General features: G+C 41.6%; 1 protein-coding gene across 1 annotated transcript in view; it reads left to right on the top strand.

Annotated features, from left to right (window-relative positions):
* RAI14 (retinoic acid induced 14) overlaps nt 1-13,429 on the top strand; it is a gene marked incomplete in the record, with an annotated part of 1,743,343 nt that overhangs the window by 1,119,146 nt on the left and 610,768 nt on the right.

Here is a 13,429-nt window from a genome sequence, read left to right as displayed (position 1 = left end):
GTGTTTAGCTCCTGTGATTACTTCTGCAAAACAAGAGTGATCCAAATTTACCCCTTTCTAGATGACTGCCTCAATCAAGCCCCACAAGCCAGTTAAAGCTACTCAAGAATCTGGCCTTCACTCAGCAGCTCCTTTCCTCCTTAGGGTTCACCATAAATCTTTGCAAATCCAACACAGACCCATCCACCAGGATAGTTTTCCTGGGGGCTCTTCTGGATTCCTCCCTCCAAAAGGCCTTCCTTCCTCCAGAAAAGGTCTCCTCCTTGACTCAATACTTCCAAAACATTATGCAGAGGCAATGCCTCTCAGCCAAAGAATTTCTCAGAGCATTAGGCTACATGGCATCTTGTATCCTCATGATCCCTCTGGCCAGGCTACACATCAGGAAGCTCCAGTCGTACCTGTACCTGAAGAATCTGTGGTGCTAGCACTCAGTCCCTGGAGACAGAAATTCAGCTGATCCCTTGCCTGAAGGAGAAAATTGCTTGTTGGACTCAGGCATGTGCCCAGAATCTTGGGTCTCTCCCTTTCAGGTTCATCCCTCTGGGCCAAACTTTAACCGCAGATGCTTCAAAGGCAGCCCTGGGGGCTCATTTCAACACCTTCAATCTCAGGGCAGATGGGAAAATCAGTTCAGCCACAAGCACATACATTGAAAAGAACTGATGGCAGTGCAAAAGGGCCTAGTGGCTTTCACAGATCAGTGGAAACCAGGGGTCCTGCTTGTAAAAACAGACAACACCACAATCATGTGGTGCATAAACAGGGGGACACCCACTCTTACCCTCTTTGTCAACTAGCATTGCAGGTCTTGGAGACAACTCACTCTCTGGGGGTGCACCTAATGGTACATTACATCCCCAAAACAGTCTAACACGGTGGTTTTCAACTTTTTATACATGGGGACTGGTAAAAATAGGAGAATTATTTCACGGACCACTAAGGCAGTAATATAAACCATTATTTATAAGAAAGCAGTTAAAACAATTGCTGTTCGATTGTTTTATACTAAAGGATGTAAAGTCTGAAACTCCTGTCCTTTTTATGAGGAACAGACCAGATATATGGAACAAAAATCTGGACAGTTGAGAGATATTTATTTTTTATTTTATTTATTTGACATTTGTTGACCTGGTCAGTCCAACTGAGCTAATGTCCTTTTTCAGTGGAGGCCCAAGGAGAAAAGCTCTAAATGTTATGAATAATGAATATACAATATTACAGTAACAATTTTTATCCATAGTCATATTACAAACAGTAAAAAATGAAAATTAAATAGTAACTTAATTAGTAGATAAGTTCTTACTGATATGACAATATGCAATGAAAAAGATAGTGTAACTAGAGTGATATATCAGTGTTAGCAAATGATGAAGTAGAGTCACAAGATATTTAGAAAAGATTTATCTACTAAGACAGAGTGTAAAGCAGAGTGATGGATTCAAAAATAAGGGGTGGTATAAGCAGTTTAAGAGCAGTAAGTCAAGTTTTAGAGATTTGAGATGAAGTAGATAGGTGTAACAGAGAAGGGAAGGAGAGAGCTTTAAGCCAGTAAGGAGGAAAGAAGATAGAGAGGGATGGACTACTTGGTTAGCAGGGAGAAGAATGGGGGGGGTGAGTTTGATGGGGAGATAAGTAGCAAAAGGTTAAGCAGAAGGAGTAGATTAGGAAGCTGTGGAACACTGTGCAATAAGGATGTGGGGGTCAATGAGGGAGTTTGCAGTGGCAAGTCCAAGAGCTAGTTAGGAAGTTTTTGAGAGCACTTTTGAATTGTTGAGGTTGACTTATTCTTCTAATGTCTAGAGGAAGTTTATTCCAGGAAAGGGCAGGTGTGCAGCTGTACGGTTTGTGTCCTACTGTGGTTTTAGGCTTGTAGATTTGTAGTAAGTTTACATCAGTGCTTCCAAGGGTCCAGAGAGGGGTGTAGAAGGAGACAGTTGTAAAGAGATCAGGATAGTAGGTGGGCTTGTATATGATGGAATGTAAGATCTGTAGTTGAGGAGTAGTAGTTGATGGGGAAATTCTAACCAGTTTAAGGTGTCGAGGGCAAGACAATGGTGTGATTTAGTGGTTAGATTAGCAGCAAATCGAGTGACTTTGTTGTAGGTAGCTTTTAGTTTTGTTAAGAGTGAGGTTTATAGGTAGGTAAAGATTTGTGAACTATAGAAAACGCTAGGGAAGGAGATGAGCATGAGAGAGAGAGAGAGTGACTCTAGCCTTATTTGTAAGGGTTTTTTTGTTTCTGTGGAGCAGTCCAAGATGTTCATCGTGTTTCACTGTTGCAGTCATGACTGTAGGGTTCTCCCCTGCCGGCAGGCAGCCCTCGGTCGGCCAGAATCCCAAAGTCTTGGTCCGGCGTCGGCTGTTCAACCATGCTCCCTGACGTCAGAGCGCCAGGAGTATAAAGCTGACAGCCGATGCCATCTTCTCCAGTCTTTCTTGCCATGCGGTGATAGCAGTTCGCATTGGCCGGTTGGCTGACTCCTGACTATTTTACCTGATAAACTTCATTCTGAATACTTTCTTCTTCATTCAAAGCTAAGTACCCCGTTGGGGAAACTTTTTTCTTGCTCCACTCCGATGTCAGAAAAAGTTAATTGCATTTCATGTGGGAAGCAAATACCTCATAAAGATTTTCATTCTTACTGTATTCCTTGCTTAGGCCCTGACCACGACGTAGCTAGTTGTCGGCTTTGTGCTAGATTTAATCAACGTACTATTAAGCGAAGGTACGATTTTGCTTTTCATTACTTCGGTTGACGCTTTAACTATAAAATGTCGTCGGATACGGTTCCGACTACCGGAGTTCACAAACGACGCAAGGATAAAGACAGGCCTCCAAGGTCCAAATCTGATGACAGCGCACAAGCGGAGCCAGCTTCAGGTTCAGCCGTCGTCAGTGAGGCACTTTTGCAGCCCCTGTCGTCGGCCATTTCAGAACCGATGGCCGAAACGGACTCTCATGAGGAGCCAACCAGGCCTTTAAATATTTCTATTGCAGGACCTTCGGATAATACTCCTTCGGATGGGTCCGGAGCCGCTGTGCAGGTACTGGCTTCCGAAGGGGTTTTCAGGCCTACTCAGCTCCTAATAAAGACAAAGGCAAAGGCAAAGACTCCTTCTAAATAAAAGACTGCAACTCAGGCCTCTTCTGAACCGGCGCCCAAGTCACAGAAACAGTTACTCAAGATGGCGGAGGATTTACTTACTATGATTAGGGGTTCACATCCCCCTCCAGATAAAAGGCCAAGGCAGGATGTTTATTATGATTCTTCTGATCAGGCCTCTGTTTCCTCTGTTTCTTCTTCTGACCAGGAATATTCTTTCCCTCCTTATGAGGATCCTGATGCTGAAGAATCCATTCCTTCAGCTTCTCCCCTTGAGGATTTCTCTTTTGGGGAAACTTTGCATGAAATGAGGGAACATTTCCACTGGGAAGGACAGGAGTATTTGGAATCTAAGAAAAGACTAAGGAATTTTCTTTCTTCCCCAACATAGACCCCTGGCTATTCCTCCTGTTTTGGATATTGTGGATGATGCCTTTTTGGAGGCTAACTTGACCCCTGACTCCTTTCCTCATGCTCCTGTTAAGCCCGACAGATATTACAGGGTTCCTGATTCCCACCAGTTTTTATACAAGAACCCTTCTGCTGACCCTGAAACCATTTCTCAGGGTCCTAAGGGAGTTAAGGCTGCTTCTGCCAAAAATCCCATTCCTACTGAAAAGGATTCCCGATCCTTAGAAAGATGGGGCAAAAAGGTGTACACTTCTGCTACTTTGTCTATTAGGGCTCTAAACTGTCAGTTTCATATGCTGAAATACCAGCAATTTCTCTTGTCTGTTTTAAAACAAAAACTTACATGACTTATTGCATGCCACTGAACAAGTTGGGAAGCATGGTTTATACTGTGGATTTGATGCCTTAGAGGCTTCTTGTAGGGCTACGGCCTCTGGCACAGTCATTAGAAGGCATGCATGGCTAAAGGAATAAAATTTGCCTGAACAAGTTAAGGCTAAATTATTGGATGCTCCTGTTCAGCATAATGTTTTGTTTGGATCAAAAGCTGAAGAGGTGATTAAAAAGATGGAAGATAAGGTGAAATCCATGCAAACTGTTAAAGATTTCTTACAGGTACAGCCACCTAGATTTAGCAGGAATTGGCCTTCAAAAAATTGGTCCTTTCCCTCTTCAGACAGGCCTCAGAGGGGTAGATATAGACGCTCCAGAGGAAGGCCTCAAACTCAAGCCTCTTATAGACCAAGACAGTGGACTGCTTCCACCCCTAGGGGAGGAGAGGACAGGTCACAAACTCAAAGGAAACAAACTCAATGACTCCCCCTGTTGGGCTACAGGAACTTCTTGCCTGGAAGCCCCTCTCGGAGGAAAACTCTCTCTTTTTTATCAAAATTGGACTCAAATAACCCAAGACAAGTGGGCTTTGGATGTGATTTTAAGAGGTTACAAATTCCATTTTCATACCTTGCCAAGGCCAAGCGGATGGCCAGACCTTCCAAAGCATCAATGGACGGAGGCCTTAAACCAGGTGGAAGCTCTTTTGGCTATGAATGCCATAGAACTGGTTCCACTTTCAGAGATGGGAAAAGGTTTTTACTCAAGGCTCTTTCTAGTCCCAAGGAAGCAAAACTCATGGAGACCCATATTGGATCTGTCGGTCTTGAACACCTTTCTAGAGATTCCAAAATTCAAGATGCTTACTCTACAACAGCTACTTCCAATGCTGTCCAAGGATTCATGGATGGTAACGTTGGATTTGAAGGAGGCATATTTACACATTCCCATCAGGCAGGATCGCAGAAAATACCTCAGGTTCAAAGCCGGATCGAAGCACTTTCAATTCTCTGCGCTGCCCTTTGGATTGTCTACTGCGCCCAGGGTCTTCACCAAATGCCTGGCTCCAGTAGTAGCTTATTGCAGACTCAAGGGAATTTACATTTACCCTTATCAGGATGATTGCCTAATTCAGGCAGACAGCAAGGATGTCTTACTCCAGCATCTGGAATTTGTGCAAAACCTACTCAAGTTCTTGGGATTTTCTGTAAACATAAAAAAGTCAAATTTGACACTATCACAACACATAACTTTTCTGGGTGCTCTTCTAAACACTACAACCCAGATGGCATTTCTGACATCCGAAAAACAATTACAGCTGGCTTCAACTTTCAAAACCTTGGCAACTTTAACTCAACTATCTGCAAGGAAATTCCTGCAGGCTTTGGGTTACATGGCCTCCTGCATCCGTCTCGTACCATATGCAAGACTACACATGAGGAAAATACAGTGGTACCTAAAAAGTGTATGGTCTCAGCATTGCCACAGTTTAGACATACTGATCTCCGTCCTTCCTTGCCTTCAAAAGGAATTTCTTTGGTGGTCCAAGGCATGTGCCCTAAACCAAGGGAAACCCTTCTGTCTGCCTCCTGCCACTCAGATTCTAACCACGGACGCCTCGGACTATGCTTGGGGAGCCCATTTTCAGGGCAACTGTCTACAGGGCCTTTGGACAAAGGATCAGAAGCACCTGCATATCAATTTAAAGGAAATGTTAGCCATCCAGAAAGCTCTATTGGCCTTCAGGAATCTTTTACAACCAGGACAACTACTAATACGGACAGACAACACCACAGTTATGCGGTACGTAAACAAGCAAGGGGGGTCTCATTTCTACCCCCTTTGCAGACTAACCATGGATCTTTGGGACACAGCTCTAGCTTACAATCTGGATCTTCAAGCTCAGTTCCTACCAGGGAAACAAAACTTTCTGGCAGACAGTCTGAGCAGAAACCTTTCGGATCCACATGAATGGATGCTGGGCACCAAAATATTCAGGATGATAACAGCAGTCTGGGGATGTCCTCACATAGACCTCTTTGCATCCCATCTCAATCATCAACTACAGAAATTTTGCACCAGGACCTTCCACAGAAAAGCTTGGAAAGTGGATGCCCTGTCATTCAGTTGGAGGAACCTCTCGGGATATGCTTTTCTGCCTCTTCCTCTTCTTCCACAGGTCTTATTGAAGATAAAACAGGACAAGCCCAAGATGATAATCTTGCTGGCTCCAAATTGTACTCGGCAGTTTTGGTATCCAACGCTGAAAAACCTATCCCTGGAGCCCCCTTGGGTTTTACCTCAGTCTCCGAACCTTCTGTCCCAACATCAGGGTCAGGTTCTACATTCCCATGTCAGAACTCTCTGCCTGGCAGCCTGGTTAATCCAGGACCTTTGATTTCTTCTTTACTACCCAAGTAGGTTATGAATGTCATTTTAGAAGCCAGACGTCCTAGCACTAGAAAATCTTATGCAGGAAAATGGAAAAGATTTTGTTCCTGGATGCAGGCTCAGGATTCTGATCCTCTTCTTCCTAACATTACTTTAATCTTACTTTACTTGTCAGACCTCTTACATAAGGGTCTTTATTTCTCTTCCATTAAGATACATGCCTCTGCTTTTTCTGCTCATTATAATTTGGACCCTCCCATTTTTTCCCACCAGCTCATGAGACAGTTTCTAAGGGGAGCTAAGAATTTAAGGCCTCCTAGATCTCCTCCCATTCCTGCTTGGGATCTCAACTATGTTTTGGAAAAACTAACCTTGCCTCCTTTTGAGCCTGCTGCTTCTTCTGACATCAAGTTCTTATCTTGGAAGACAGCTATTCTGTTAGCCCTAACCTCTGCCAGGAGGGTTTCAGAGTTACAAGCTCTTATGGCTGTGGAACCATATATTATTTTTCATCAAGACAGGGTATCTTTGAGGACTAATCCTACTTTCATGCCTAAGGTGGTTTCTAAAGTGGCTTTAAATCAAATTATCCACTTGCCAACCTTTTTCCCCACTCCTCAAAATAAAGGGGAAAGGATCTTACATTCCTTGGATGTACACAGACAGCTACGTTTTTACCTGGACAAAACCAAGGACATCAGAAAATCAGAACAATTGTTTGTCTCTTATGCTTCAAGTTCCCAAGGTAAAGCCATTTCTAAACAGACCATTTCTAAATGGATTGCTCATGGAATCAGATTTTGTTATTCACACCATGGAAAGCAAATCCCAGGGAGTATACGAACTCATTCCACCAGAGCTGCTGCCACTTCTGCAGCCTTCCTCAGAGGAGTTCCTACCAAAGACATTTTGGAAGCTGCAACTTGGAGTTCAGTGCATACTTTTTCTAAGCACTACAATCTACCTCTATACTCTAAGTCTAGGGCAGGCTTCGCCTCTGCAGTCCTGCAGGGCCTTTTAGCCGCCCCTTCTTCATTATGATCACCTCCCTCTCTTTCAGCTTTGGGATTCTACCCTACAGTCATGACTGCAACAGTGAAACACGATGAACATAGTACAGTTGTGTACACCTACCATAAATGTAGATGTTTGAGTGTCTTCACTGTTGCAGTCTGGGTTTCCCTCCCTCCTGTCCCCTCTTGTTTTTACTTTTGTGTAGTTACTTTCTTCACCATTCTTCTGAGGTGTTACCTCCTTTGTGTATGGGTATGGTATAGAATTGTTTCCATAAAGAGGGTACTTTGGATTCCGTTATTGAGTGGTTCATAAGGAGAGAGATAAGAAGGGCTAGAGAGCTAGCAGCTAACTTGAGGAAGAGAGGAGGTAAGTTGGTGGAGGAGAAGTATGGTTTCAGTTTGAGAAGCAGGTGTTTTATGTAAATTGTTCATACAGGTTTAAGGGAGAATTTGAGATTAGATTTGGTATTGGTAGAGATTTCAATGGGGATGTCAGTAGTAGGGGGTTGCATTAATTTGCTGATAGTTTCTATTAAGTAGTTGTTGAATATGGATGCAGTTTTCTGGGGAATGTTATTTGGGTAGGGGTTGGGAGTAGATGGATTACCAGGGTGAAGTATTTGGTTAATGGAGTTTCAAAATTTGGGGGGATTTTTGTGTGTGAGGCTTGAGATGTATTATAGCAACTCTGCTTTTCTTTGCAAATGTGTTACTTAGTAAGGTTTCGAAGTTCTTTGTAAGTTTGAAGATGAGGAGGGGATTTTGTTTTGGTCCAGATTTTCCAGACCTTGTCTCTTTTCTGCCTTAGAGAACATGTAGCTTGTGATAACCAAGGTTAAGTAATGTAAGAATGTTTAGGAAGACCAAGAGTTACATTTTTGTAATGCATCATCTAGTGGTAGATATGTTAGGAAGGACCAGTTTATTGTCGAGAGAAGGCTATTGAGAGTGTCAAGTGGAAACTGGAGAGCTTGCACCATTTAATGTATTTATGTGGTCTGACAGTATGAGGGGCGAATTTAAGTGCTTTGACAGGTGAATGATCGCTTAGTGAGTCAGGCAGGGATTGAGGAAATGGTATTTATTTGGAATAGAAACTAAAATCCAGTCTATGAGAGAATTGGTGCTTTTTGGTTTGTTTATGTGGCTAGGAGTTGAGATAAATAGGGAGAAGCCATGAAGGTTAATACATGTGCTAGGAGTGTCACCGGTCAGTAGTAGCCAGTTAATCTTGACATCCCCTAGTGTAATGGTTTCATAGGGAAAGTTATGTGATAGTCAGGATAGAATATGTTCTAGTAGAGTGATGTTGTCATCAGGAGGAATGTATATTGCTGCTACAGCTGAAGTGTTGTGATTATTTGTTTTATAGTTATCAATGAGGAGTTCAGCAGGAGAGAGCAAAGGGGGAGAGGTTGTAAGGAGGGAAAAAGTGAAGTTGCTGGAATACATTATAGCCACTCCATCCCCTTTTTTCTTGAGTCTGTCGAGGCATAGGATATTATAGCCTAGGGGAGGAATTTTGTCAGTGATGTGAGGCTTCAACCATGTTTCGGTGAGTGTCAGTATGTCACGAGTGTGCTGTGCCATCCAAGCATGGAATAATTCATTTGTTTTGTTAAGTATGCTTTGGATGTTCATAGAATATAGTGACAGGTGTCCTTAGGGAGTTTGGGGTTGGGAGTGCTGTGGAACTGAGGCCCAGGATTAGAACAAATGTCTCCGGCTAGGAGCAAGATATTGGATAAGTAAGTTGAAGTAGGGAAAGTGAGGTGAAGTAATATTTGGGTTTAGTTCTTAGAGTTGCTGAGGTGGATGTGTGGAGTCTGATTTTGGGAAGGGAAGAGTGGGTAGTTGGGAAAAGAGAGATTTTAAATGAGATTGGAATTTGAGAGAAAGGAACATTATGAATAGAGGTGGGGGAAGGATATACTGGTAATAGGTGTTGTAGGATGTGAGGCTGTGTAGGGTACCATTTTAAATCATTTGATATTTAAGTGTATATTTTGTTTCCCTCATCTGAAAATACATTAGTGGCACTGAAACAGGAATGCTAGGCAGATTTCTGGAAAGAATTATGGTCATTAATGAACATAGTGTGGAGTTTATGCTAAGCACAGGTGCAGCATGTAATATATTAGAAGAAAGTATGTTTAAATATCTGTTAGGGGAAGATGTAGCTTTGGAATGGAGCTGTGTAAAGGAAAATTGCTTTGAGATGCTTAAGCTAGTCACTGAAGCTCCATCTCTAAAATACTGTGATGTAAATAAGCTGCTTGGGTCATAAGTAGAATTCTACAGGAGCTATGATCCTACAAGAGAGCAGACCATTTGTTTAAGTCAGGAGCATTTACAGATGTACAAAAAGATACACTATCATAAAACAAGCTATTGGATAGAGCATATTTATTGGAGAAGCATGAAGAGGTGACAAGAGAAGATCTAGATATTCCCTGGGTAAAGATACAGTTGCCATTGACTGATTATTTATTTATTTATTTCTGTTTGATTACCGGGGAGGTCCACTGGGCTTGGGGGTCCTTTTTCAGTGGAGAAAAGCTCCACAGAAACAACAATTTTAATTACAAAAAATAGTTCAGACACAGATAACATTACAATTAACAGGTGGCTACAAAATAGTCTGCAATACCAATATCAGATTGCTAAGTTAGCAAAAGTATTAACAGTTTCAGTTAAGTTCAGCAGGAAAAGATTGCCATATTGTATAAAAATCAAATAAAAAAATTAAAAACGTTATAACATTTAGAAGCTTATGCAATTAGTATTTTAGAAGAGGTGACGAAGGTAAGGAGGTTTGCCTGGGTAGCTTAAGCATATAGTGCAGAAATGCTTTAGTAGCTAATACATTTAGTATTTTAGGAGAGGTTAGAAGAGGATTAGGAAGGTATAGAGGTTAGCCTGGAGAGAAGGGGGAGGATATTTAGACTGGTGTAGGTTGAAGAGTGCAGTTGCTTATCCTATTTAGATAAAGGTGAGAATAAAGTTGGGTTTTGAAGTTGTCTAGGTTGTTGCAGGTTCTTAGAGAGGTGGGTAGGGCATTCCATTTTTTAGCTAGGGTAAAAAATAAGAGAAGTTGACCTGCTGCGCGCTTGGTTTTTGTACTGTGATCCGGTTTTGGTGAGAAGATCTAAGGGATCTGAGGTGGGTATAGGGAAGAAGAATATTGGAAAGAGCAGGACAAGTTAGTAGGATGGAACACTAATTTATGGGCTGTGGTGAGTTGGAGAACGTTTAAGATGATTGGGGAGTTCAAGCCAGTTTAGAGAGTGAAGGGAGGTGCAGTGATGAGAGGAGGATTTGGATTTAGTGGCAAATTTGGAGATTTTGTTGTAGCATTGTTCCAATTTGGAGGTAAGAGTAGATGATAGATTAGTGAGCAGAGGAGTGCCATATAGTAAAGAGGGAAAGAGGTAAGTAGAGGCAAGGGTTAGCCATAGGTTAAAATGTATGAAGTGCAATTACTGAAAGGTTGTATAATGAAAGATGGCCTAGCAAAAATCATCAGTAAGTGGAGAAATTCAGCCTTACATTTTTTTTCAGGTAATAAATAGTTGTACTTGGGGCTTGATGTTGAAAGCTGACAAAAATAATAGCTAGTAATCAACTGAGAAAACATATGTTTGAAAGAATACACAGTTCACATATGGGAAAAGTATGGTACAGTGTGTAAAAAATGAGCAAGAGATATAATGCTGTGGCCAGGAGGGTCTGTATTACATTATTGAATACTCATGTATTCGAAAACGTAATAGTCGACCCCTAATTGTCGAAAACGTCAAACGTCGAACAACAAAAAAAAGTACAAAAACCCACCCAAACAAACCATTTAAATGCTGTAAACAGGGGGGAAAGCCCCCCCCTGCACCCCCCTTGTGGGTGGGTGCTCCCCAGATCATCTATGGAGTTGAGTGGATATTGATTTCTTCCAGTTCATAGAAGCCATTGAAGTTATATGTGTGTATTGTTGTTATTATTATTATTATTATTCAGGGACATGACTAGGACAGGGCAAAGGTGGGCAGCTCTCCTCGATGCACTCTTCTAGAGGGCATGATCTGCAGGTGCTGATGGTGCATTAGTGCAGTATTGGCATTGCATTTATGAAGCTGCAAGGATATCTTGGCATCATAAATGAATGCAGATACTGCATTTGCAATGATGGCCAAGAGATTGAAGTGCTCAGTGTGTGGTGATTTACTGTAGCATGCAGCTTGTTGCAGCTTTAGACTCGACTTTGAGTTTAGGGGGGAACAGTAGTCTGGGGACCTGCAAAAGGCACCAGATGACCTAGCTACGGGTCTGATATTGTTGTTAAATTTCTCTGAAATAATCAGGCTGACAGACACAAGTGTAACTTTGATTAGTGTCTTAAAGTCCATTTTGTTTGAATAGGGGATGCTGATGTTAACGCATCCAACAGTGACCACGGTGAACCAGGCAGGAATTCAGACACATAATGGTCATTCCGTGTTTTCTCAATCCAATGTACAAGTAGAGAGAGAACTATCTAAACAATAAAGAGCCTCACTAAAACAGAAATAGGAAAAGTAGAAGACTGTAATTTTAGAGTTTTGGAATATATGACTGTATCATTGCAGTGACTCTGTTTTGTGTGTGTGTGTGTGTGTGTGTGTGTGTGTGTGTGTGTGTGTGTGTGTGTGTGTGTGTGTGTGTGTGTGCGTGTGTGTGTGTGTGTGTGTGTGCGTGTGTGTGTGTGTGTGTGTGTGTGTGTATGTGTGCACACTTTAAAGCTAGTAGTACCTTGAAATCAACATAAATAAAGGAACTGCTTGAAAAAAGTCAGCCGAAACACAGAAATGCTGTTATGATACAGGCTATTAGAGGCTTTAAGTCAGTATCGGACCTACAGGTAGGAGATATGGTAATAATCCAAAAGCCATAGGAAAGTCTGCAGCCTGGAAATGAAGTTGTTGACTCAGTGTATGGTTTATGAGGGAGGGTGGTGTGCTGTAGAGCAAAAACATGAGACATTTAATTGAAACTAATATGGAAAAGTGAGTTTCAGGAAGATGACAGGCCAGAAATGTTATAACAAATCTTTTAACATGAAAGTAGAAACTGTGAAAACTGGCGGCCAAGAATTGCACAGAGAGACTTCTGCAATCCTTTTTATAAGTGAAGCTGTAGTGTACCAATTACTGTCCCAAAAAGCAAACTCAGATGTCCAGGTAACCAATCTTGTTAAATACTTTAGACATAGAAGGCTGCTGGAATAAAACAAACAGATATGCAGACTTCTGTGTGGGGATGGAAACAAAAGGAAGGAAATAGGAGCTGCTTCAGACTTAAAAGTGATCCTTAGGACTGATAGGTTTCATAGAAATGTTTTTGCACATGTAAAAGGTCTGACTGTGATATAAATAGCCCACAGCATAGGTAATGTAGTATTAAGGTTAACATACACTGGACAGTGTATTATAATGTATACTACATCATAGAGGTATATAATTTATACCTCTAAAAAGAGATATAATATATATGGTTCTACAGATTTTATAAAGTTTATAGTTCTGAATAATGGTAATGTTATGTGTGGTTGTGTTGTTTTAGGTTAGTGAGTTTCCTTGAATTAGTTTCATGGAATGCAGTGCTCAGAAGTTCCTAAGAGTTCATTTCAGTATAGACCTCATGGAGATGAGACCACATTGTGTGTGTGTGTAAGCACACGCATCTTGTTTATTAAGCTTTCTGATATTCTATTAGTTTTGAAATTCTGGTTTTCAGATAGGTATTTATGGTTTGAGGTGTTCCAAGTTTGTGGTAGACTAACACTGCCTAATATTCTGTTTGCTATCACTCCATAAGCATTTGAGCAATTAGAACTGTCTTCTCACCATAACTTTAGCTGATGCAATCATCTACCAGTTCAAGTGATCATGGGGATGTGGATGTATTCTGCATCAAGTCTTCCTTTCAACACTGAGAGGCACAATGTTCCGATCCCACCTAAGATTTTCATGCCGTCTATCTCCTGTTGGGTAACACTTTGAATTATCCCACGAGTGTGGGCCAAGTGTTCAGTCACCTTTTTTTCTGGTGGATCTAGTCATTATGTTAAGGAAGTTATATATTAAATCACATCCCTCTCCCAAGTGTTTCTCACCTTAAATCACTTGACATGCTGAAAAT

Source organism: Protopterus annectens, chromosome 1.part0 (genome assembly GCF_019279795.1).
Source record: "Protopterus annectens isolate FY-2018-M chromosome 1.part0, PAN1.0, whole genome shotgun sequence".
Classification (NCBI taxonomy): domain Eukaryota; kingdom Metazoa; phylum Chordata; order Ceratodontiformes; family Protopteridae; genus Protopterus; species Protopterus annectens.
The sequence above is the reverse complement of the archived record's forward strand: the minus strand, read 5'-3'. Positions and strand labels throughout refer to the sequence as shown.